The sequence below is a fragment of the Balaenoptera physalus genome (genome assembly GCF_965194825.1).
Source record: "Balaenoptera physalus genome assembly, chromosome: X".
NCBI lineage: Eukaryota > Metazoa > Chordata > Mammalia > Artiodactyla > Balaenopteridae > Balaenoptera > Balaenoptera physalus.
The window spans coordinates 67,346,063-67,369,490 of record NC_138903.1 but is presented as its reverse complement, the minus strand read 5'-3'; the positions used below and the strand labels follow the sequence as shown (position 1 = coordinate 67,369,490).

The 23,428-nt window shown below is 38.0% G+C and overlaps 1 protein-coding gene across 2 annotated transcripts in view; it reads right to left on the bottom strand.

The window, feature by feature from the left end:
* The window catches only part of ATP7A (ATPase copper transporting alpha), a 148,884-nt gene that overhangs the window by 87,104 nt on the left and 38,352 nt on the right, over positions 1–23,428 (bottom strand). The window lies entirely within an intron of this gene.

Below are 23,428 nucleotides of genomic sequence, written 5' to 3'. Positions count from 1 at the left end.
TGAATGAATGATAAGTGGAATAGGGAAGAAGTAGTAAAAATGAAGTTCTCCCTATTGCCTGAATTCTTCATTGCATGAAATTTTACAATCTAAAGAATATTATACTAATGAACAGCTTCCCTGTTTTCCAAATCTTTACTATGAAAATTTTCAACCACACATAAAAGGTTAAATAATACAATGAACATCTATCTGTATATCCTCTGCATGAATTCAACAATTGTTAACATTTTGCTATATTTGCTCTATTTTTCCTAAACTACTTTTAAGTTTTAGAGATCATAATACTTCAGCATGCATATCCAAACAATAAGGACTCCTGTAAAACCACAATACTATGATCACAGTTAAGAAAATTAATCATTGTACATCCTTTAATACAAATTTTCTATTTAAATTGTCCTAAATGTCCCAAGAATATCCCTTACAGCTTTTATTTTTTTCCAAATCAGGATCCAGACAAGGTTCACACTCTGCATTTGGTTGTGTCTCTTTTGTCTCATTTAATCTAGAACAGCCTCTCTCCTTTATCTCTTTTCCCCCAAGTAACTTTTTGAAGAATCTAGGTCAGTTGTCTTAATAGACATTGTATCCTCTTTTTAAAATACAAACTCCTCTTTGATAGGTTAAGGGGCTGATAGCTGGCATTACACCTCCTAATATCTAGGTATGATCAGTTACTACAATAGAACAGAGCCCAAATGGGACAGAAAAGGCAGGTAATTGTGAGCAAAGGATCCTTGGGATGTAAAGAACTCAGGGGCCCAGGTGAAAAGTCCAAGGCAGGGTACTTAAGGCAAGCATGAAGGCATTAGGGACTCCAACTAGGGAGAGGGTCACTGGGAAGCAGTAATGAGTATGAAAAGGGAAGTCGATAATGTCTAAAACAAACAGATCCTATCAATATTTTGTCTACTGTTAGCCCTGTGCCTAAAAAAGGAGTTGCTTCCTCTTTCCTCTTGTAGCACATGGCTGCCTGCCTCAAGGTCAGAACATTCAGACTTAGTACCTATATGGCTCAAATATGTTATGGGTCAAAATGGGGCTTTTGAGGGTTGACTCAGGTACATTACCAAAACTGACTAAATTGTTTTATAAGAAACTGTCAAGTTCAAAAAACAGAATTGGTAACAAACTTTTGGAATACAATACACTCAACAGATGAAGGCTAGTTTACCTGGTTAGTTAGGAATGTAAAATTGAAATACAATTTTATTATGGGGTATGCTCCAGACCAAAGTATTGGAGCACCTCTCAGGCTTACTGAGGAACTGAAAGAGACTAGTTAAGCAGAAAGGCACTTTTAAAGTGAGTGGATAATTCACCCTGGAAATATGTATTAGGGAGGAAAGAAATTCTGAGCATGAATGAAAATTACATTGATACAGCCACTTTTCCCACTACATCCTAATTTAAGCATGTCAAATCAACTATGAATAATATGTATTTCTTCTGCCCTCATAATTCGCCTGCATTTTTTCTTCAAAACTATACTTAAATTGGACCTTACACTCAAAACCTCAGAGAAATTCCATTCCCCTCATACTACTCTATTTTATATATATTATATATATATATTTTATAGATAAAATATAACACACACAACTCTAATTGATTTTATAATATATGTATAACCATCTTTTGAATTTTAAATGTCTCAAAGATAGGTACAAAGTCAAGAACAGTTTTTGTAACCTCCCACTGCATTTAGCAAAATGACTCAGAAAACAGACTAAGAGTGTAAATAATTTCATATGGTGTGGAAAAAAATGTATCTTTATGGGAGATGACAATATCAAAGAAACAAATCTGGCATGCAGCTATTAGCAATGAGGTGACTCTGAGAAAAAGAGCATCCAACAACACTGAGGGAAATAACTTCCAGTTATTAAAGTATTTTGAGCCACTCCCTAAACACAGATGGTAATCACCATCAGTAATAACATTTTCTAAGAGGAAGAACAGTATTATGACTAGATCATCATCTCTGATTTGGAAACAGAAACTGCAGAAGTTGAGTACAAACAAACATGACACATATGAAGTCTGACTGCACAAAACCACTTCTTAAAGCTGATCAAAGAAGCTCAAACATTATTTTTATTTTTTATTTTTTATTAGCATTTTAAATTTATTTATTTTATTTATTGATTTTTGACTGTGTTGGGTCTTTGTTGCTGCATGCAGGCTCTCTCTAGTAGTGGCGAGTGGAGGCTACTCTTCGTTGCGGTGCGCAGGCTTCTCATTGCAGTGGCTTCTGTTGTAGCAGAGCACAGGCTCTAGGTGCTCAGGCTTCAGTAGTTGTGGCACGCAGGCTCAGCAGTTGTGGCTCACAGGCTCTAGAGCGCAGGCTCAGTAGTTGTGGCGCACGGGCTTAGTTGCTCCATGGCACGTGGGATCTTCCCAGAGCAGGGATCAAACCCACGTTCTGTGCATTGGCAGGCAGATTCTCAATCAGTGCCACAGGGAAGCCCTCAAACATTATTTTTAAATCACCCTAAAATAATGAGGCCTCATAATTTGAGAAAGGTTTCTGGATTCTTAATAAATTATATGGTAAAATTTAATTCTTTTTTTAGATACAGTTCTACATGGATAATTTTTGATCACTACAGTAATCAAGAAAATGCAAATTAAAACCACAATGAATATCATTTACTCCCATCAGGTAAACAAAAATTTCAAAATCTGACAATACCAAGTGTTAATGAGAATGTGGAGCAACAGGATCTCCCGTATTCAGCTGGTGAGAACATAAATTAGTACAACCATTATGGAACCCGTTCGGTAATATCTGGCAGAGTTGAAGATATGCATATATTAGAACTCAACATTTTCACCCCTAGGCATATTACCCTAGAGAAAATCTCACATGTGTACAAGGGCACATGAACAAAAATGCCCATTGCAAAAAAAACCAAAACAACAACAACAAGAAAAACCCAACACTTTGGAAATAATCTGAATGTCTATCAACTGGAAAATAAAAAAATAAGTGGTGATATATACATCATGGAGCACGATGCAGTAGTTAAAATGAATGAACTAAAATAGTGGTTCTCGGAGGACTGGTTCAAGATGGTGGAGTAGAAGGACATGCATTCACTCCCTCTTGCGAGAGCACCAGAATCACAACTAACTGAACAATCATCGACAGGAAGACATTGGAACTCACCAAAAAGGATACCCCACATCCAAAGACAAAGGAGAAGTCACAATGAGATGGTAGGAGGGGTACAATCATAATAAAATCAAATCCCATAACTGCTGGGTGGGTGACTCACAAACTGGAGAACACATACCACAGAAGTCTGCCCACTGGAGTAAAGGTTCTGAGCCCCACATCAGGCTTCCTAACCTGGGGGTCGGGCTACAGGAGGAGGAATTCCTAGAAAATCAGACTTTGGACGCTAGCAGGATTTGATTGCAGGACTTTGACAGGACTGGGGGAAACAGAGACTCCACTCTCGGAGGGCACACACAAAGTAGTGTGCACATTGGGACCCAGGGGAAGGAGCAGTGACCCTATAGGAGACTGAACCAGACCTACATGCTAGTGTTGGAGGGTCTCCTGCAGAGGCAGGGGGTGGCTGTGGCTCACCGTGGGGACAAGAACACTGGCAGCAGAAGTTCTGGGAAGTACTCCTTGGCGTGAGCCCTCCCAGAGTCTGCCATTAGTCCCACCAAAGAGCTGGGTAGGCTCCAGTGTTGGGTCGCCTCAGGCCAAACAACCAACAGGGAGGGAACCTAGCTAGTCCCACTCATCAGCAGACAAGCAGATTAAAGTTTTACCGAGCTCTGCCCACCAGAGCAACATCCAGCTCTACCTATCACCAGTCACTCCCATCAGGATGTTTGCACAAGCCTCTCAGATAGACTCATCCACCAGAGGGCAGACAGCAGAAGCAAGAAGAACTACAATCCTGCAGCCTGTGGAACAAGAAACACATTCACAGAAAGATAGACAAAACGAAAAGGCAGAGGGCTATGTACCAGATGAAGGAACAAGATAAAACCCCAGAAAAACAACTAAATGAAGTGAAGATAGGCAACCTTCCAGAAAAAGAATTCAGGATAATGATAGTGAAGATGATCCAGGACCTCGGAAAAAGAATGGAGGCAAAGATCGAGAAGATGCAAGACATGTTTAACAAAGACCTAGAAGAATTAAAGAACAAACAGAGATGAACAATAAAATAACTGAAATGAAAACTACACTAGAAGGAATCAATAGCAGAATAACTGAGGCAGAAGAACAGATAAGTGACCTGGAAGACAGAATGGTGGAATTCACTGCCACAGAACAGAATAAAGAAAAAAGAATGAAAAGAAATGAAGATAGCCTAAGAGACCTCTGGGACAACATTAAACGCAACAACATTCGCATTATAGGGGTCCCAGAAAAGCAGAGAGAGAGAAAGGACCCAAGAAAATATTTGAAGAGATTATAGTCAAAAACTTTCCTAACACGGGAAAGGAAATAGCCACCCAAGTCCAGGAAGCACAGAGAGTACCAGGCAGGATAAACCCAAGGAGAAACACGCTGAGACACATAGTAATCAAACTGACAAAAATTAAAGACAAAGAAAAATTATTGAAAGCAACAAGAGAAAAACGACAAATAACATACAAGGGAATCCCATAAGGTTAACAGCTGATTTCTCAGCAGAAACTCTACAAGCCAGAAGGGAGTGGCATGATATACATAAAGTGATGAAAGGGGAGAATCTACAACCAAGATTACTCTACCCAGCAAGGATCTCATTCAGATTCGATGGAGAAATCAAAAGCTTTACAGACAAGCAAAAGCTAAGAGAATTCAGCACCACAAAACCAGCTCTACAACCAATGCTAAGGGAACTTCTCTAAGTGGGAAACAAAAGAGAAGAAAAGGACCTACAAAACAAAACCCATAACAATTAAGAAAATGGTAATAGGAACATACATATCGATAATTACCATAAATGTGAATGGAATAAATGCTCCAGCCAAAAGACACAGGCTCGCTGAATGGATACAAAAACAAGACCCATATATATGCTGTCCACAAGAGACCCACTTCAGACCTAGGGACACATACAGACTGAAAGTGAGGGGATGGAAAAAGATATTCCATGCAAATGGAAATCAAAAGAAAGCTGGAGTAGCAATACTCATATAAGATAAAATAGACTTTAAAATAGAGAATGTTACAAGAGACAACTAAGGACACTACATAATGATCAAGGGATCAATTCAAGAAGATATGAGAATTATAAATATATATGCATCCAACATAGGAGCACCTCAATACATAAGGCAACTGCTAACAGACAAAAAAGAGGAAATTGACAGTAACACACTAATAGTGGGGAACTTTAACACCTCACTTACACCAATGGACAGATCATCCAGACAGAAAATTAATAAGGAAACACAAGATTTAAATGACACAATAGACCAGATAGATTTAATTGATATTTATAGGGCATTTCATCCAAAAACAACATATTACAGTTTCTTCTCACGTGCACACGGAACATTCTCCAGGACTGATCACATCTTGGGTCACAGATCAGGCCTCAGTAAATTTAAGAAAACTAAAATCATATCAAGCATCTTTTCCAAACACAATGCTATAAGATTAGAAATCCATTACAGGGAAAAAATGTAAAAAACACAAACACATGGAGGCTAAACAATATGTTACTAAATAACCAAGAGATCACTGAAGAAATCAAAGAGGAAATCAAAAAATACCCAGAGACAAATGACAATGAACACACGACGATCCAAAACCTATGGGATGCAGCAAAAGCAGTTCTAAGAGGGAAGTTTATAGCAATACAAGCCTACCTCAAGAAACGAGAAAAATTTCAAATAAACAATCTAACCTTACACCTAAAGGAACTAGAGAAAGAAGAACAAGCAAAACCCAAAGTTAGTAGAAGGAAAGAAATCATAAAGATCAGAGCAGAAATAAATGAAATAGAAACAAAACAATAGCAAAGATCAATAAAACTAAAAGATGGCTCTTTGAGAAGATAAACAAAACTGATAAACCTTTAGCCAGACACTTCAAGAAATAGAGGGAGAGGACTCAAATCAATAAAATTAGAAATGAAACAGGAGAAGTTACAACAAACACCGCAGAAATACAAAGCATCCTAAGATACTACTACAAGCAACTCTATGCCAAAAAAATGGACAACCTGGAAGAAATGGACAAATTCTTAGAAAGGTATAACCTTCCAAGACTGAACCAGGAAGAAAGAGAAAATATGAACAGACCAATCACAAGTAATGAAATTGAAACTGTGATGAAAAATCTTCCAACAAACAAAAGTCCAGGACCAGATAGCTACACAGGTGAATTCTATCAAACATTTAGAGAAGAGCTAAGACCCATCCTTCTCAAACTCTTCCAAAAAACTGTATAGGAAGGAACACTCCCAAACTCATTCTATGAGGCCACCATCACCCTGATACCAAACCCAGACAAAGATACTACAAAAGAAGAAAATTACAGACCAATATCACTGATAAATATAGATGCAAAAATCCTCAACAAAATACTAGCAAACAGAATCCAACAACACATTAAAAGGATCATACACCATGACCAAGTGGGATCTATCCCAAGGATGCTAGGATTCCTCAATATATGCAAATCGACCAATGTGATACACCATATTAACAAATTGAAGAAGAAAAACCATATGATCATCTCAATAGATGCAGAAAAAGCTTTTGACAAAATTCAACACCCATTTAGGATAAAAACTCTCCAGAAAGTGGGCATAGAGGGAACCTACCTCAACATAATAAAGGCCATATATGACAAACCCACAGCAAACATCATTCTCAATGGTGAAAAACCAAAACCATTTCCTCTAAGATCAGGAACAAGACAAGGGTGTCCACTCTTGCCACTATTATTCAACATAGTTTCGGAAGTCCTAGCCACGGCAATCAGAGAAGAAAAAGAAATAAAAGGAATATAAATTGGAAAAGAAGAAGTAAAAATGTCACTGTTTGCAGATGACATGATACTATACATAGAGAATCCTAAAGATGCTACAAGAAAATTATTAGAGCTAATCAATGAATTTGGTAAAGTTGCAGGATACAAAATTAATGCACAGAAATCTCTTGCATTCCTATACACTAACAACTAAAGATTAGAAAGAGAAATTAAGGAAACAATCCCATCCACCACTGCAACAAAAAGAATAAAATACCTAGGAATAAACCTACCTCAGGAGGTAAAACACCTGTACTCAGAAAACTATAAGAAACTGATGAAAGAAATCAAAGATGACACAAACAGATGGAGAGATATACCATGTTCTTGGATTGGAAGAATCAATATTGTGAAAATGACTACACTACCCAAAGCAATCTACAGATTCAATGCAATCCCTATCAAATTACCAATGGCATTTTTTACAGAACTAGAACAAAAAACCTTAAAATTTGTATCCAGACACAAAAGACCCCGAATAGCCAAAGCAGTCTTGAGAGGAAAAAAACGGAGCTGGAGGAATCAGACTCCCTGACTTCAGACGATACTACAAAAGCTACAGTAACCAAGACAATATGGTATTAGCACAAAAACAGAAATATGGATCAATGGAACAGGATAGAAAGCCCAGAGATAAACCTACGCACCTATGCTCAACTAATCTATGACAAAGGAGGCAAGGATATACAATGGAGAAAAGACAGTCTTTTCAATAAGTGGTGCTGGGAAAACTGGACAGCTACATGTAAAAGAATGAAATTAGAACACTCCCTGACACCATACACAAAAATAAACTCAAAATGGATTCGAGACCTAAATGTAAGACCGGACACTATAAAACTCTTAGAGGAAAACATAGGAAGAACACTCTTTGACATAAATCACAGCAAGATCTTTTGTGATCCACCTCCTAGAGTAATGGAAGTAACAACAAAAATAAAGAAATGGGACCTAATGAAGCTTAAAAGCTTTTGCACAGCAAAGGAAACCATAAACAAGACGAAAAGACAACCCTCAGTATGGGAGAAAATATTTGCAAATGAATCAACGGACAAAGGATCAATCTCCAAAATATATAAACAGCTCATGCAGTTCAACATTAAAAAAACAAACAACCCAATCAAAACATGGGCAGAAGACCTAAATAGACATTTCTCTAAAGAAGACATACAGATGGCCAAGAAGCACATGAAAAGCTGCTCAACATCACTAATTATTAGAGAAATGCAAATCAAAACTACAATGAGGTATCACCTCACACCAGTTAGAATGGGCATCATCAGAAAATCTACAAACAACAAATGCTGGAGAGGGTGTGGAGAAAAGGGAACCCCCTTGCACTGTTGGTGGGAATGTAAATTGATACAGCCACTATGGAGAACAGTATGGAGGTTCCTTAAAAAACTAAAAATAGAATTACCATATGACCCAGCAATCCCACTACTGGGCATATACCCAGAGAAAACCATAATTCAAAAAGACACATGCACCCCAGTGTTCACTGCAGCACTATTTACAATAGCCAGGTCATGGAAGCAACCTAAATGCCAATCGACAGACGAATGGATAAAGAAGATTTGGTACATATATACAATGGAATATTACTCAACCATATAAAGGAACAAAATTGGGTCATTTGTAGAGACGTGGATGGATCTAGAGACGGTCATACAGAGTGAAGTAAGTAAGTCAGAAAGAGAAAAGCAAATATCGCATATTAACTCATATATGTGGAATCTAGAAAAATGGTACAGATGAACCAGTTTGCAGGGCAGAAATAGAGACAGAGATGTAGAGAACAAACGTACGGACACCATGGGGGGAACGTGGCGGGGGGGGTGATAGCGGTGGGATGAATTGGGAGATTGGGGCTGACATATATACACTAATATGTATAAAATAGACAACTAATAAGAACCTGCTGTATAAGAAAATAAAATAAAATTTTAAAAAATTTTAAAAAATAAATAAAATTGTGGTTCTTACTGGGAGGAGGGGAGATTTCACCATGAAAGGGACATCGGGCAATGTCTGCAGACATTTTTGGTTATCACAACTGGGGTGGGGGGTGGAGCGGAAAGTGCTACTGGGATATCACTAAACATCCTATAATGGACAAGAAAGTTCCTCGCAACAAAGAATATACGGCCCCAAATGTCAACAAAACAGAGGTTGAGAAACTCCAAACTAGGGCTAGAGGTAGCAACATGGATAAGTCTCACAAACATAGTTGAGGATATAAAAAGTTTCAGAAGGATACAAAAGTCTAAAAATGTAAAACAATACCATATGTTTTTTTTGTATGCACACATATGTAGTAGTGTTAATTAAAATATAAAAATATGCATGGGAATAATAAACTCCAAATTCAGGAGTTTGAGGAGGAAGGAAGGGATGCAACTGGAACACAAAGGGAAACTTCAACTATATATGTAATGTTTAATTTCTTAGGCTGAGTAGTGGATGCACACATATGTTATAGGGTTCCCTATACTCTTTGTAGACCTTAGTTATTTCACTGTAAGAATTTTTAAAAGGAAAATAAACGAATTAACCTGGAGGACATTATGCTAAGTGAAATAAGCCAGACATGGAAAGACAAAAACTGCATGATCTCACTTATATGTGGAATCTAAAGTTGAACTCTTAGAGACTAGAAGGGTGGTTATCAGGGCCTGGGGAGTGGGGGAAATGGGGAAATGTTGGTTAAAGGGTACAGAGTTTCAATTATGCAGGATGAATAAACTCTGGAAATCTAATGTACGCATGATGACTACAGTTAATAATTGTTTACTTAAAACTTGCTAAAAGAGATGTTAATTGTCCTCAACAGCAACAAAAAATGGTAACTATGTAAGGTGATGGATATGTTCATGAGTTTGATTGCAGTAATCATATCACAATGTATATGTATATCAAAATATCACGTTTTACAACTTAAATATATACAATTTCTATTTGTCAATTATACCTCGATAAAGATGGAGGAAAAAAGATTTTTAAGAAACACAGTCCACTTTAGGGGGAAATAAAGAAGAAAAATATATAGAGAGTGTGCAGAAATTAAGAGACAAGTTACCAAAATTGAAATAATTCAATAAGTGAGACCAATGATAAACTCTAACATATAAACAGACAAAAATCACCCAGCCTATTACACCAGGGCTATAAAAACACCCCTGTTTTGTTAAGCAAATTAATAATTTCTAGCTATGCAAACACTGAACTAGTCGCCTTCAGAGTATATATATTTCCAAATCAATTTAATTTTTAAAAAGTTTTAAATTTTTTAGTTTTTTTTCTACCCATTTGCTTTTATTTAAAATCTACCACCTCTGAATTGAAAACAAAAGGGGAAAGCATTAGCTTCTTTATTATTTTATATAAAACATCTCGTTTAAATTGTGTGAACCTTTAAAATGAACACTGATCTTATTCCTTAACTTGTTTTCAAAATACTGAGTGTCTAACCTCTTTCATCACACAACTGTCACTATACAAACAGAAGACTAAGATTCCAGATGAAACAGCTGGAGTAGACTAGTGTATGTTTCAAAATATAGTTGTTCTTTTCATTTGACCATTCCCAAAAGATTAGGAGTCAGTACTTCAGACATATTAGTAAGGTCAAAAAAGACCAGAACACTCAAATTAGGAAAAGGCAATGTGCTTTGCTGGCCATTTTTGTGACTCCTTGACTAATCACCGCCTCTTACAAAAGAGCTGTCCTTGCGATAACTACAGATATTTCAGATTCCTATAGCATTTCGTATACATAATTTCACAACAATCCTGCAATATAAATAAGGTAGTTGCCTCCTTTTAAAATTAAGGAAGCTAACACTCAGATTTACCTCTGCTCATACAGCCAATTCAAGCTGAAGTCTAGAGGCTAACAATAGCCTCAAAGGGATTGACTTAATAGGGCAATGTTTGCAAAACGTATAAAAGAAAACCAGCCAGAGGCGGGGGTAGGGTGAGGAAAATGCTTGAAAACTATCATTACCCTGCAATGAACACAGGCGAGGGGACAAGTTACTCAGAAACTGAGAAATAAACCTCAAGTTACTAGCTGCTTTTCCACCAGGGACTGAACATTTGCTGCCTTGTCAATAATAGACTAGAGAAAAAAACCTATTTTTAGTATGGGTGAAACTTTTCTTGCCTCAGACAAGGCCATTTTTATCCCTGGAAAGTAGAGGGAAGTAGGATTCAACTATTTGACATTAAAACGTGTGAGCTACTTTTCAACCATATTATGGGTTAAATATGGTCTTGGTGCAGTAGTCTATCTTAGATTCTGATTGTTTGGTAGTTGGAATGCTATTTTTCTCCCCATTGAAACAATCATCTGTTTCAAGCTTGTCCGACAAAATCTGTAGGTAAATCATGGACCACTTGTAATGCTATAGCTCTCTTCATAAGGAAAAATCCACCTTACAATTTTAGTTCTAAGACAAAATAGAGCCCCAAACCACTGATGAAAAAACATTAAATCCTATGAAAACTAAAAACAACTGACAGTGCTTAACCACTACATAGATTAAGTTGAAAAAGCACTTATTTTATATTCGCTATAACTGATTAAGAACAAATAAACTATAAAATAAATGATAAAGGTTTGATGAGGCTGAAAATGACGATTCAGTTTGACTAAACTTTTCATGTATGGCACTAATTTTATAAAAACCATCACTAAAAAGGATAATGATGCTAATTACCCTACCAGACATTAAAATGTCTTTAAAAGTTTTATTTTATTTTTTTAAATTTGTTTATAACATTATATAAGTTTCATGTGTACAATATTACTAATGTCAGAATAGACAGATCCTTTGTAATGGAACAGAAAGTCCCAGAAACAGACATATATGTATATATAAGAATTTAGTTGCATAGCACAGGGAGATCAGCTCGGTGCTTTGTGACCACCTAGAGGGGTGGGATAGGGAGGGTGGGAGGGAGGCGCAAGAGGGAGGAGAGATGGGGATATATGTGTACATATAGCTGATTCACTTTGTTATAAAGCAGAAACTAACACACCATTGTAAAGCAATTATACTCCAATAAAGATGTTTAAAAAAAAATTTAGTATATAATAAGGAAAGTATTTCAAATCAGTGGGGAAATAAATAAGTGGTGTTGCCATAATGTGCTAACCATGTGAGGTAAAGACGTTTAAATCCCATCTTACTCCAAAATTAATTCTAAATGAGTTAAAGACTGAAATGTAAAAAAAAAACATTTAATGCTATAAAAGTGGATAATTAACAACAACAGCAACAACAAAACTTTGGGTGGAGAAGGCCTTTCTAAGCCTAAGCCAAAAGCAGAAACGGTAAAGGAAAAGATCTTGAAATTTAATTTTTATGCATTTTTAAAATGTCATGTGCCATAAAAAACCCATGTAAGCAAATTACAAAAATATATACGCATATGGAGTTTCCTTCTGGGGTGATGAGACGTTCTGGAATTAGATAGTAGTAATGGTTGCACAAGTCTGCGAATACACTAAAAACCCTGAATGACATAAAATTATACTGAATTTTATGACATGTAAATTATATCTCAAAAAAGTCCATATATGTAATATATATGTCAGACAATTGACAAAATAAGAAATCCAAAATTCCAATAAACATATAAAAATTTACATTTAAAGTTATAAATTAAAACGACTAAAATACGTTTTCCACCTACTAGATTAGTAAAATGTGTCTATTACCACATAGCTTAAAACAACAAAACAGGAAACAACCTACATTTTTTACAGTAGGGCACTGGTTAAATAAACTCCAGTAGATCCACACTTTTACAGATAGTTGTCATATTTTTTGGCTACCCAGCATCCAAACACACAGCTTAGGTTAAGGAAATCCCCTGCTGTGAGTAAGCGTCTTGGTAATAGGCAGTAGGACCCACCCCCACTACTGAAGCCAAAGTGGAAGGAGGAGGTATTCCCTTTCCCTTCATCCTTCAAGCTGAGATGCTGCTAAGTGATTCTAGATCTGGCTGGGCAGATACCTCTGCCCAGGGTTTTGAATTCTGAGAATGACACAAATACACAGTGAGAGTTCAAGAGAATTCGCAGCAGCTTCAGCAACAGAGTCAAGATGCCAGCAGTGGTGGTGGCAAAAGTCCTGAGAAAGCTGGTGCCACTGGAGAGGTCCTCACCAGACTGTACGTGGGGGGTGTGACCTTGGCTGTTTTAGCCTCCCTGGGTTCCTGCCCATTTTTCCAAGCCTGGCTGACCATCTTTCCTGTTGACTCTATAAACAATCTTCATAGCCTACCAATAAATTCCTTGTCTGGTTAAGTGAGTTGAACTGCTTTATGTTGTTTGCAAGCAAAAACTCAGCATAATACATGTATAATAAATACCATGTGGCCATTAAAAACAATGATGTAGATCTCCATTTACTCATGGGGAAAATGTTCAGGATACATTAAGTAAGAAAAAGCAAATTTTCACTCTGCAAAAAGTTCTCTAAACCCACCACCAATGGGTTAACTAATGGTCTCCATTCTATCACCCAAACATTCAGATGCCCACAGCATGCTTAAGTGCACTCTTTGTCCCACCAGTAGTGTGTTGACATACTTAGTTTCATCTGTGTTTGCTCCCAAGCCTGTTTATGCCCACTGAACTTCTTTTAATCGTGTGATTTAATTAAATATTATGTAAACTTATGAAACATGAGTATAAAAGAGAGTTACTATTTCTGTGAAAACAAAGGTGAATGCTTTAGAAAGATTCAATAAAGGTGAGCAGTAAACTGCTGAAATAGCTGCACATAAGCAACTTTAACAGAATGGGGGGAGAGAAATCATAAAGATCTAAAAATTCTATTCTCTACTTTCATGAAAGCAAACTAGAAACTGGAAATCTGGAAACCTGGAATGAAACAATATGGATGTGGTTTATACAAGAAAGAAAAGGAGGAATTTCAAAGGACCCATATACAAGGAAAAGGCCTTGGCCCTACATATAAATATTGGAGAATGAATGAATATATGTTCTAGGTTTTTACAAAATGAATAGGCTACATATAGTTATTATGGCTGCTTTCTTCAACTGACCAACCACTGGATGGTTCAGGAGAGTTTCTACCATGTTTCCATCTTCTACAAAGGAAGACTCTAGAACATACCACAGAACAAAGAGGAAAAAATACCTGATTTCATTTTGCTTTAAAGGGCCCTGATAATTTACATTTTCAGCCTTGACTAAAACCTGTCATAAGCCAACTTTTTTTTTTTTTTAAAGCTGTGAGGGTACTTTTTTTTAATTTTTTATTATTTATTTATTTGTGGCTGTGTTGGGTCTTCGTTTCTGTGCGTGGGCTTTCTCTAGTTGTGGCAAGTGGGGGCCACTCTTCATCGCGGTGCACGGGCCTCTCACCATCGCGGCCTCTCTTGTTGCAGAGCACAGGCTCCAGATGCGCAGGCTCAGTAATTGTGGCTCACGGGCCTAGTTGCTCCGTGGCATGTGGGATCTTCCCAGACCAGGGTTCGAACCCGTGTCCCCTGCATTGGCAGGCAGATTCTCAACCACTGAGCCACCAGGGAAGCCCAAGTCAACTTTTACAAATAGTTGGATTGAGACTGTGTATCCCTAACAAGGACATCACTGAAATTTACACTTTAAAGAATTTTCTTCCCTTCATTGAATTTCCTGTTTGTCCTATAAAGCCATGAAATGTTGCAATGGCCTATTACAATGGCTATGTCCAATAGTTATGCTATTTTTTTAAGTTGTTTCCATTCAGAATCCTCAGTGGAAGTCAGAGATGATTTTCCTCACATAGTTTTATATGACATTTCTTCTTCCTCTAAAAGTATTCATGGGCTTAGGAAAATTATTATTTCCTGAGAAAGGCAGATACTTTGTAAAAGTTTGTGTGTGTGTGGAGGTGTGTGTGTGTAAAATACACATAACATAAAATTGATCATTTTAACTATTTTTTTAATTAAAGTATAGTTGACTTACAGTATTACATTAGCTTCAGGTATACAACATAGTAATTCAGTATTTTCATAGAATATATTCCATAAAAAATTGTCATAAAATATTGACTATGTTCCCTGTGCTGTGCGTTACATCTTTGTAACCTATTTATTTTATAGCTAGTAGTTTGTACCTCTTAATCCCCTTCAGCTATTTTGCCCCTCCTCCCACCCTTTTCCCCTCTGGTAAACACTAGTTTGTTCTCTATATCTGTGCATCTGTTTCTGTTCTATTTGTTCATGTGCTTTATTTTTTGGATTCCACATATAAGTAAAAATATACAATATTTGTCTTTCTCTCTGAGTTATTTCACTAAGCATAATACCCAGGTCCATATATATATATATATATCTTTTAATATTGGTGTTTTCATTTTCTTTGGATAAACACCTAGAAGTGGCACTGCTGAATCACATGGTAGTCCTGTTTTTAATGTTCTGAGGAACTTTTATATTGTTTTCCATAGTGGCTGTACCAATTTACATTTCCACCAGCAGTGCACGAGGGTTCCCTTTTCTCCACATCCTAGCCAATACTTGTTATTTCTTGTCTTTTTGATGATAGCCATTATGACAGGTGTGAGGTGATATCTCACTGTGGTTTTGATATGCATTTCCCTGATGGTTAGTGATGCTGAGCATCTTTTCATATGTCTGTTGGCCATCTGTATGTCTTCTTTGGGAAAAATGACTATTCAAGTCCTCTGCCCATTTTTTAATTGAATTGATTTTTTAAAATATTGATTTGTATGAGTTATTTATATATTTTGGATTTGACCCCTTATCAGACATAATGTTTGCAAATGTCTTCTCCCATTCAAGGTTGTCTCTTCATTTTGTTGATGGTTTCCTTCTCTGTGCAAAAGCTTTTAAGTTTGATTAGCTCCCATTTTAAAATTTTTGCTTCTGTTTCCCTTGCCTGAGAAGACAGATACAAAAACTATTGATAAGACCAATGTCAAAGAGAATACTGCCTATACTTTCTTTTAGGAGTTTTATGGTTTTAGATCTTACATTTAGGTCTTTAATCCATTTTGAGTTTATTTTTGTATATGGTGTGAGGAAATGTTCGAGTTTCATTCTCCTGTATGTGGCTGTCCAGTTTTCCCAACACCATTTACTGAAGAAACTATCTTTTCCCCATTGTATATTCTTGCCTCCTTTGCCATAGATTAACTGACCATATAATTGGATTTATTTCTGGGATCTCTATTCTGTTCCATTGATCTGCTTGTCTGTTTTGTGCCAGTACCATACTGTTTGGATTACTGTAGCTTTGTAGTATTGTCTGAAGTCAGGGAGTATGGTACCTCCAGCTTTGTTCTTGGTTTCACTGATCTTTTGTTGTTTCTTTGGTCTTTATTTTATTTATTTCCACTCTCATCTTTATTATTTGCTTCCTTCTGCTGACTTTGGGCTTTGTTTGTTCTCCTTTTTCTAATTCCTTTAGAATTAGAGGGCTGGAGCCAGATATGAGCCAGGGCCGTTTTAACCATTTTTAAAGTGTACAGTTTAGTAGCATTAAGTACATTCACACTGTTGTGCAACCATCACCACCATCCATCTCCAGAACTTGCTCATCTTCCTAAACTGAAACTATACTCATTAAACAACAATTACCCATTTCACCTCTACCCACCCCCTAGTAACCACCATTCTACTTTCTGACTCTACGAATTTGACTACTCTAGGTTCCTCATATAAGTAGGATCATTTGTCCTTTTTTGTCTGGTGTATTTCACTTAGCATAATATCTTAAAGGTTTACCCATGTTGTATCACATGTCAGAATGTTATTCCTTCTTTTTTTTTAAAAAAAAAAAAGAAGTGTGTGTCCCCGTGTGTGTGTACGCACACATGTGTATATGGCCTTTTATTTCTGTTTTTTCTTTTTAAAATTTATTTATTTATTTATTTATTGGCTGAGTTGGGTCTTCGTTGCTGCGTGCGGGTTTTCTCTAGTTGTGGCGAGTCGGGGCTACTCTTTGCTGTGGTGCGCAGGCTTCTCTTGTTGTGGAGCATGGGCTCTAGGCACGCAGGCTTCAGGAGTTGTGGCACGTGGGCTCAGTAGTTGTGGCTCGAGGGCTCTAGAGCACAGACTCAGTAGTTGTGGTGCACGGGTTTAGTTGCTCCACAGCATGTGGGATCTTCCCAGACCAGGGCTCAAACCCGTGTCTCCTGCCTTGGCAGGTGGATTCTTAACCACTGCACCATCAGGGAAGCCCGGAATGTTATTCCTTCTTAAGGCTGAATAATACTGCATTGTATGTATATACCATATTTTGTTTATCTACTCATCTTCTAATACACCTTTGGGTCGCTTGTATCTTTGTGCTACTGTGAATAATGCTGTTATAACCACTGTTATACAAATATCTGTTTAAGTCCCTGCTTTTAATTCTTTTGGGTATATACTTAGACTTGGAATTGCTGGATCATTTGGTAATTCCATATTTAATTTTTTTAGGAATCACCATACTGTTTTCCATAGCAACTGTACCATTTTTCATTCCTACCAACAATGCACAGGGGTTTCAATTTCTCTACATCCTCACCAACACTTGTTATTATTTTCTGTTTTTTAAAAAATAATAGCTATCCTAACGGGTGTGAAGTGGTAACACTTTTTTACATCTCAGAAATTTCAATAAAGAATTAGTGAATTAAAGCTAAAATATGAGAGATGGAAAGCCATAACCTTCTGTTATTAGCCATTTCACTGTTACTTTATTTCATTTACAATGTATTCTTACAATTTTTCTCGACAATTTCTTCTATATTCGGATTTCATGGCAAGAACTTGTTACAATATATACTTTAAACGTGAAACAGTGTATGTTTTCAGCTCTATTTTAGGTATGATTAGTTTAATAGGTTAGCACAAGAACTTGGAATGAGTTCAAAGAGATCAGGATAAGAAGATGTAGGAATTCCCTGGCGGTCCAGTGGTTAGGACACAGTGCTTTTTCACTGGCGTGGGCTGGGTTCAATCCCTGGTCGGGGAACTGAGATCCTGAAAGCTGCGCGGCACCGCCAAAAAAAAAAAAAAAAAAAAAAAAAAGATGTAACAACTGGTCACTAGTAAGTGTTCTTGGCTCAACATGTGCTTATTTTTATAGTGGATACAAAAGAGGAAATGTTGTGAATTTCATTTACATCAGTTCTTTGGAAACTTAGCTTTCAGATTTAAGCACATTTCTCTAAATTTTTTCCTACAGCTAGCAAGAGTACACTAAAGGGGTAGAGTGTACTAAAGGGTACAATATTGTGCTTTCAGCACTATAAATGAATAGCCAAATAATAATGAAGCAATACTAGCCACAATTACTATAACAAAGTAGACTGACCAGTAAAGATGATGTGGGCAATATCTAAACTCTAGGAACATATTATTCTATCACCCTGAACAACTTGTTTGTTCTATCTACTTTGGAAAGTAATAGCAGAGGAACTGAACTCTATCATTAAAAGTTATTTATTCAGGGACTTCCCTGGCAGTCTAGTGGTTAAGACTCTGAGCTTCCACTGCAGGGGGCACAGGTTCAAGATCCTGCAAGCCGTGCAGTGAAGTTACTTATTCAAATACTTGTCCTCAACTCACCTAGGCATTTATATAAATGTCTCTCACACAAGAATAAAATAATTTGTAATACATTTAGGACCAACGAAACTGCATGAAATCTCAGGAAAATTTAAATAGGAAATTATGCCTATTTTAAACTAGGCAAATGTACATAAACAGCAACCTAGTACTAGTTATTGCTATATAAGTGCTACTTATAGTTACATAGTAAGTATTATTACTATACAATAAAAACTCAGAGATTAACGGCATGAGCCAAAATCACATATACTTACCCAAGCACTGATCCAAAGATAATCACTTTTTTGCTTCTCCATAGGGACTCCAACGAGTGGCAGATAAGGCTACAGCATAAACATGTGCCTCAACTTTTTTCCCTCTTACTTAGATGAAAATAATCTATTTCAAATATTCCAAATATGAACTGGGGAGAAAACCAGATTGGAAGGAGAGACACCCAAAGAGAGAGATACCCAAAGCAGTTGTTCAATAAACATTTTTTTGTTGTTGGGTGGATGGTCAGTTGACTGGATGGACAGACAAACCAACTCTGAATTCTCCTGCGAGATAAGAAAGCTGAAAGGCGGAAAGTGATTTCTTCTTGGTCAGAAGACCAAAAATGGTGGGAAACTACTAACATTCTAAGATATTTTCCAGATATTCTTTACTTTTCCCTTGACTGCTAAATGAAAACTCAAAGGAGCAAGTCCACCTTAGCTCAGTGATCAATATTAGTATCACTGTACTTCCCTGGTGGTGCAGTGGTTAAGAATCCACCTGCCAATGCAGGGGACACTGGTTCGAGCCCTGGTCCGGGAAGATCCCACATGCCACGGAGCAACTAAGCCCGTGTGCCACAACTACTAAGCCTGCGCTCTAGAGCCTGCGAGCCACAACTACTGAGCCTGCGTGCCACGACTACTGAAGCCCGTGTGCCTAGAGCCCGTGCTCTGCGGCAAAAGAAGCCACCGCAATGAGAAGCCCGTACACCACGACGAAGAGTAGCCCCCGCTCGCCACAACTAAAAAGCCCACATGCAGCAACGAAGACCTAATGCAGCCAAAAATAAATAAATTTAAATAAATAAATTTTTAAAAAGACAATAACTTGAATATATTAAGTTAAATAAAATATATAATTAAAATTAATTTCCCATTTCCTTTTTTTATTGTGGCTATTAGAAAAATTTAAATTACATGTGTAGCTCACATCTTATTTCTATTGGACAGTGCTGTTCTAGAGTCATTATTTTATCTTTTAAAGTTACGTCTATGATCCACCTGGAACTACATTTTGTATACAGTATGAGGTAGTAGTCAAGGCTCATTTTCCCCCATATGGATACCGAATTGATCTGCTACCATTTATTGAAAGAGATTTTCCTTACATGTAATGTTCTTGTCAGATTTTGTTATAAAGGTTACACTTATTCCATAAAAAGAGTTGGAAAGTATTATTTTTCAGTTCTCTAGAAAAGATTGGTGTTAGATTGGTGTTAGCTCTTTACTAACTGGAAAAAGTCACCAGAGAAGCCACTTGGACCTTGAGTTTTCCTTGTGGAAAGGCTGTTATATCAGTTATTGAGAGAGGTGTATTAAAATCTCCAACTATAATTATGGACCTATTTCCCCTTTTAGTTCTGCCATTTTTTTTTAAATGCTTTACATCACTCTTTATTTCAAAAGTGCTTTACTAACATAGACTAATCTTTACAACATTCAAGGGAGGTAGATAAGTATTACACCACTTTCACAGATGGAAAAACTGAGGCAGAGATTAGTAAGTTGTATTGAAGGGCATAATATATGGCACAATTAGAAAAGAGTTTGTTGCAGACATGAATCACTGGTGACCTTTTCCGTGACTTCTGAGTCCCACCAACACAAAAGTAGCGGATGCAGCAAGGAAGCAGATGGTCGATATTTTGTCTAGTCCAAGGCTACACTTCACCTTGTTGATACCACATGTTGAATATGATGGTTTTGGGCAAGTATCTCCCTTACACACATTCTCACATGACTCCAACTGTAAAAGGGGGGACAGTGGGAACTGCTGTAGGTGCAGAAGGAGGGGTTGGAGAAACAGGGCTGGGAAGGCAGAAGATAGAAGAGAAAAGGGCAAGGAAGAACAAGAGGACCAGCTGGGAAGCAGCCCAACAGAAAGGAAAGCCACAGCAGAAAAGAAGTGTCATTCCATTTGAACAGCTCAGACATCCAGAGATACTATTAAAAGGGTAATTCTTAGCAATGACATTACAGAGCCACTCTTCTTGGCTTTGCCAAATATAATTATCAGGTCCTTCTGACATTCCCAGGAGGCAAAACCATTCCTTTCCCCTGGTCCAGACCAAGTGCTGATGTAATTGACCTGACACTGCAGAAGCTGTTGACAACTCAAATGCACTGCCCCACCATACCTCTCTTCTTCTGTTCTCTTTCTTTAAAAAAAAAAAAACGCCAATGCATTTTAAGATTCTCCCTGAAAAGTTCCTAAAATATTTGCTAATTTTTAATGCATAATAAGGTAGGATTCTATGTTTGATTTTTGGAAACAGGCTCTAATAGGGATACACGGGAATTAACATCCCCTCTCAGCCAGTGTACCTTTACACATGGGACACTTAAAAAATACCCTGAAATTTGTGGATGCCAGCTAGAAAAGAATTGAAGCTCAAGATAAAGAAATCCAGTTGAGGGACTTTCCTGGTGGTCCAGTGGGTAAGATTCCACGCTCCTAATGCAGGGGGCCTGGGTTCGATCCCTTGTCGGGGAACTAGATCCCACATGCATGCTGCAACTAGGAAGCCCGTGTGCCACAAGTAAAAAAAATTAAAAAATAAAAAAATAAGATCCCGCATGTTGCAATTTGCAATTAAGACCTGGCACAGCGCAGCCAAAATAAATTAAATAAATAAATATTTAAAAAAATAAAAAAGGAAATCCAGTTGACCCTTGAACAACATGGGTTTCAACTGTGCTGGTCCACTTATACTCAGATTTTTTTTTTCAATAAATGGGTACTACAGCACACCATCCGCAGTTGATTGAATCCCCAGATGCAGAACTGCAGATACAGAGGGCTGACTGTAAAGTTATAAGGGGATTTTCCACAGCTGGGGGTGGTGGGCACCCCTGGCCCCCAGGTTGTTAAGCGTCAACTATAGTCTTTCCTGTTCTTTCAAGTGTGAAGCCATTATAAGAGATGGTGACTGATGCACCACCAGCTGCAATGGAGGTACTGATAGCAGAGGGAGCACCAAATTGAGTCGGGGGACAAGGACCCAGCAGGGAGGGGTTAAAACGTCAGATGAACAGGTGCAAGAGGCAGCACAGGAGGCTGAAGAGGCAGAAGTCAGAGCAAAGAGGTGACAGCCAAAGAGGAGATGGGAGGAGGTGCTGGTGTCTGAGGCTGAGTGGGTGGGAGCAACTGCACTAGTTCATGTCTAGGCCTCTCCTAGGATACGTCAGCCAGAAATGCATCCGTTCTTTATTTCAATCAGCATCATTCTTTCCGGCATCTAGCTTTAAAACTTTACCCAACCCCTCCAACAAAAGCAATGTGCTGCCAAGCCTGACTGATTCCACTTTGGCAACGCCCTTCACATTGGTCTCCCTCGTTTCTTACTAGGTCCTCCTATCATCTCATCCTAACCAAACCCTCCTACCTCATCTCCTGGACTCCAGTCGTCTCTAAACTCAATTCCATCTTCTAATCTTCCTCCTGGAGCACAGTTTTGATCATGTTACTGCCCAATTTGGAAATTCCCCCATGTCCTCCCAATTATGTGTCTCACCGTCTTGAATCTTCAACAGGACCTTGCATCTAGTGAAGTTCCTCTCCTTTCTGAATCTGCACCTACCAAAATACCAACTCTAAAGATTTAGCTCAAATGCCACCTCCTCCAGGCTTTCCTTCAAGTTTCTTCACTCTCTGCTGAGCTTCAAATGCTCTAGAAGACGTGCCTGATCAAGTACATGATAGCTGTGTACAAGCCTTACATCCCCTACTGGGCTGTGTCCATGATTTGGCAGGTCAGGGGATGGTGAACTGTGTCTTAGTAGTTATCAGTCAATTCTCTACAGCACCTACCAAGAAATGATTATTGCACTTCCACCTCAGGTAAGGAACTACTCAAAAGTGGAATGAATTGGGATGTACCTGTTCATGAGTGGAAGCATTACAAGTATCCTGTAGATGTGATCTGGCTCTCAGGATAAAGCAAATCCACAATATAGCTTTGAGGGATGGGGTGGGGGGAGGCAGGTGGGGCTATTTGTTTTCGAGTCTAGAGACCTAGGACTGAGGTTCTGCTTTGCTGTTCACTAGCTTTCAGCCTGGTGCAGGTGGTTCTTCTCTGAGCATCATTTCCTCACTTCTGCAGGACTTCACAGGACTAAGGACCAAATGAGACACATTTGTGAACTCTACACCAGTGGTTCTCAATCCCAATTGAGTATCATCACCCCCTGTAAAGCTTCCAAAAAATATAGAGGACCAGGCCTCAACCCAGGTAAACTGAATGAGAATCTCCTGGGAGTGGGACCCAGCGGGACTAATTTTTTTTTGTTTGTTTGTTTGTTTTTTTAAGAGCTCCTGACTTATTTATTTATTTATTTACTTTATTTTTTTGGCTGTGTTGGGTCTTCGTTTCTATGCGAGGGCTTTCTCTCTAGTTGTGGCAAGTGGGGGCCACTCTTCATCGCGGTGCGCGGACCTTTCACTGTCGCGTTCTCTCTTACTGTGCAGCACAGGCTCCAGACGCGCAGGCTCAGTAGTTGTGGCTCACGGGCCTAGTTGCTCCGCGGCATGTGGGATCTTCCCAGACCAGGGCTCAAA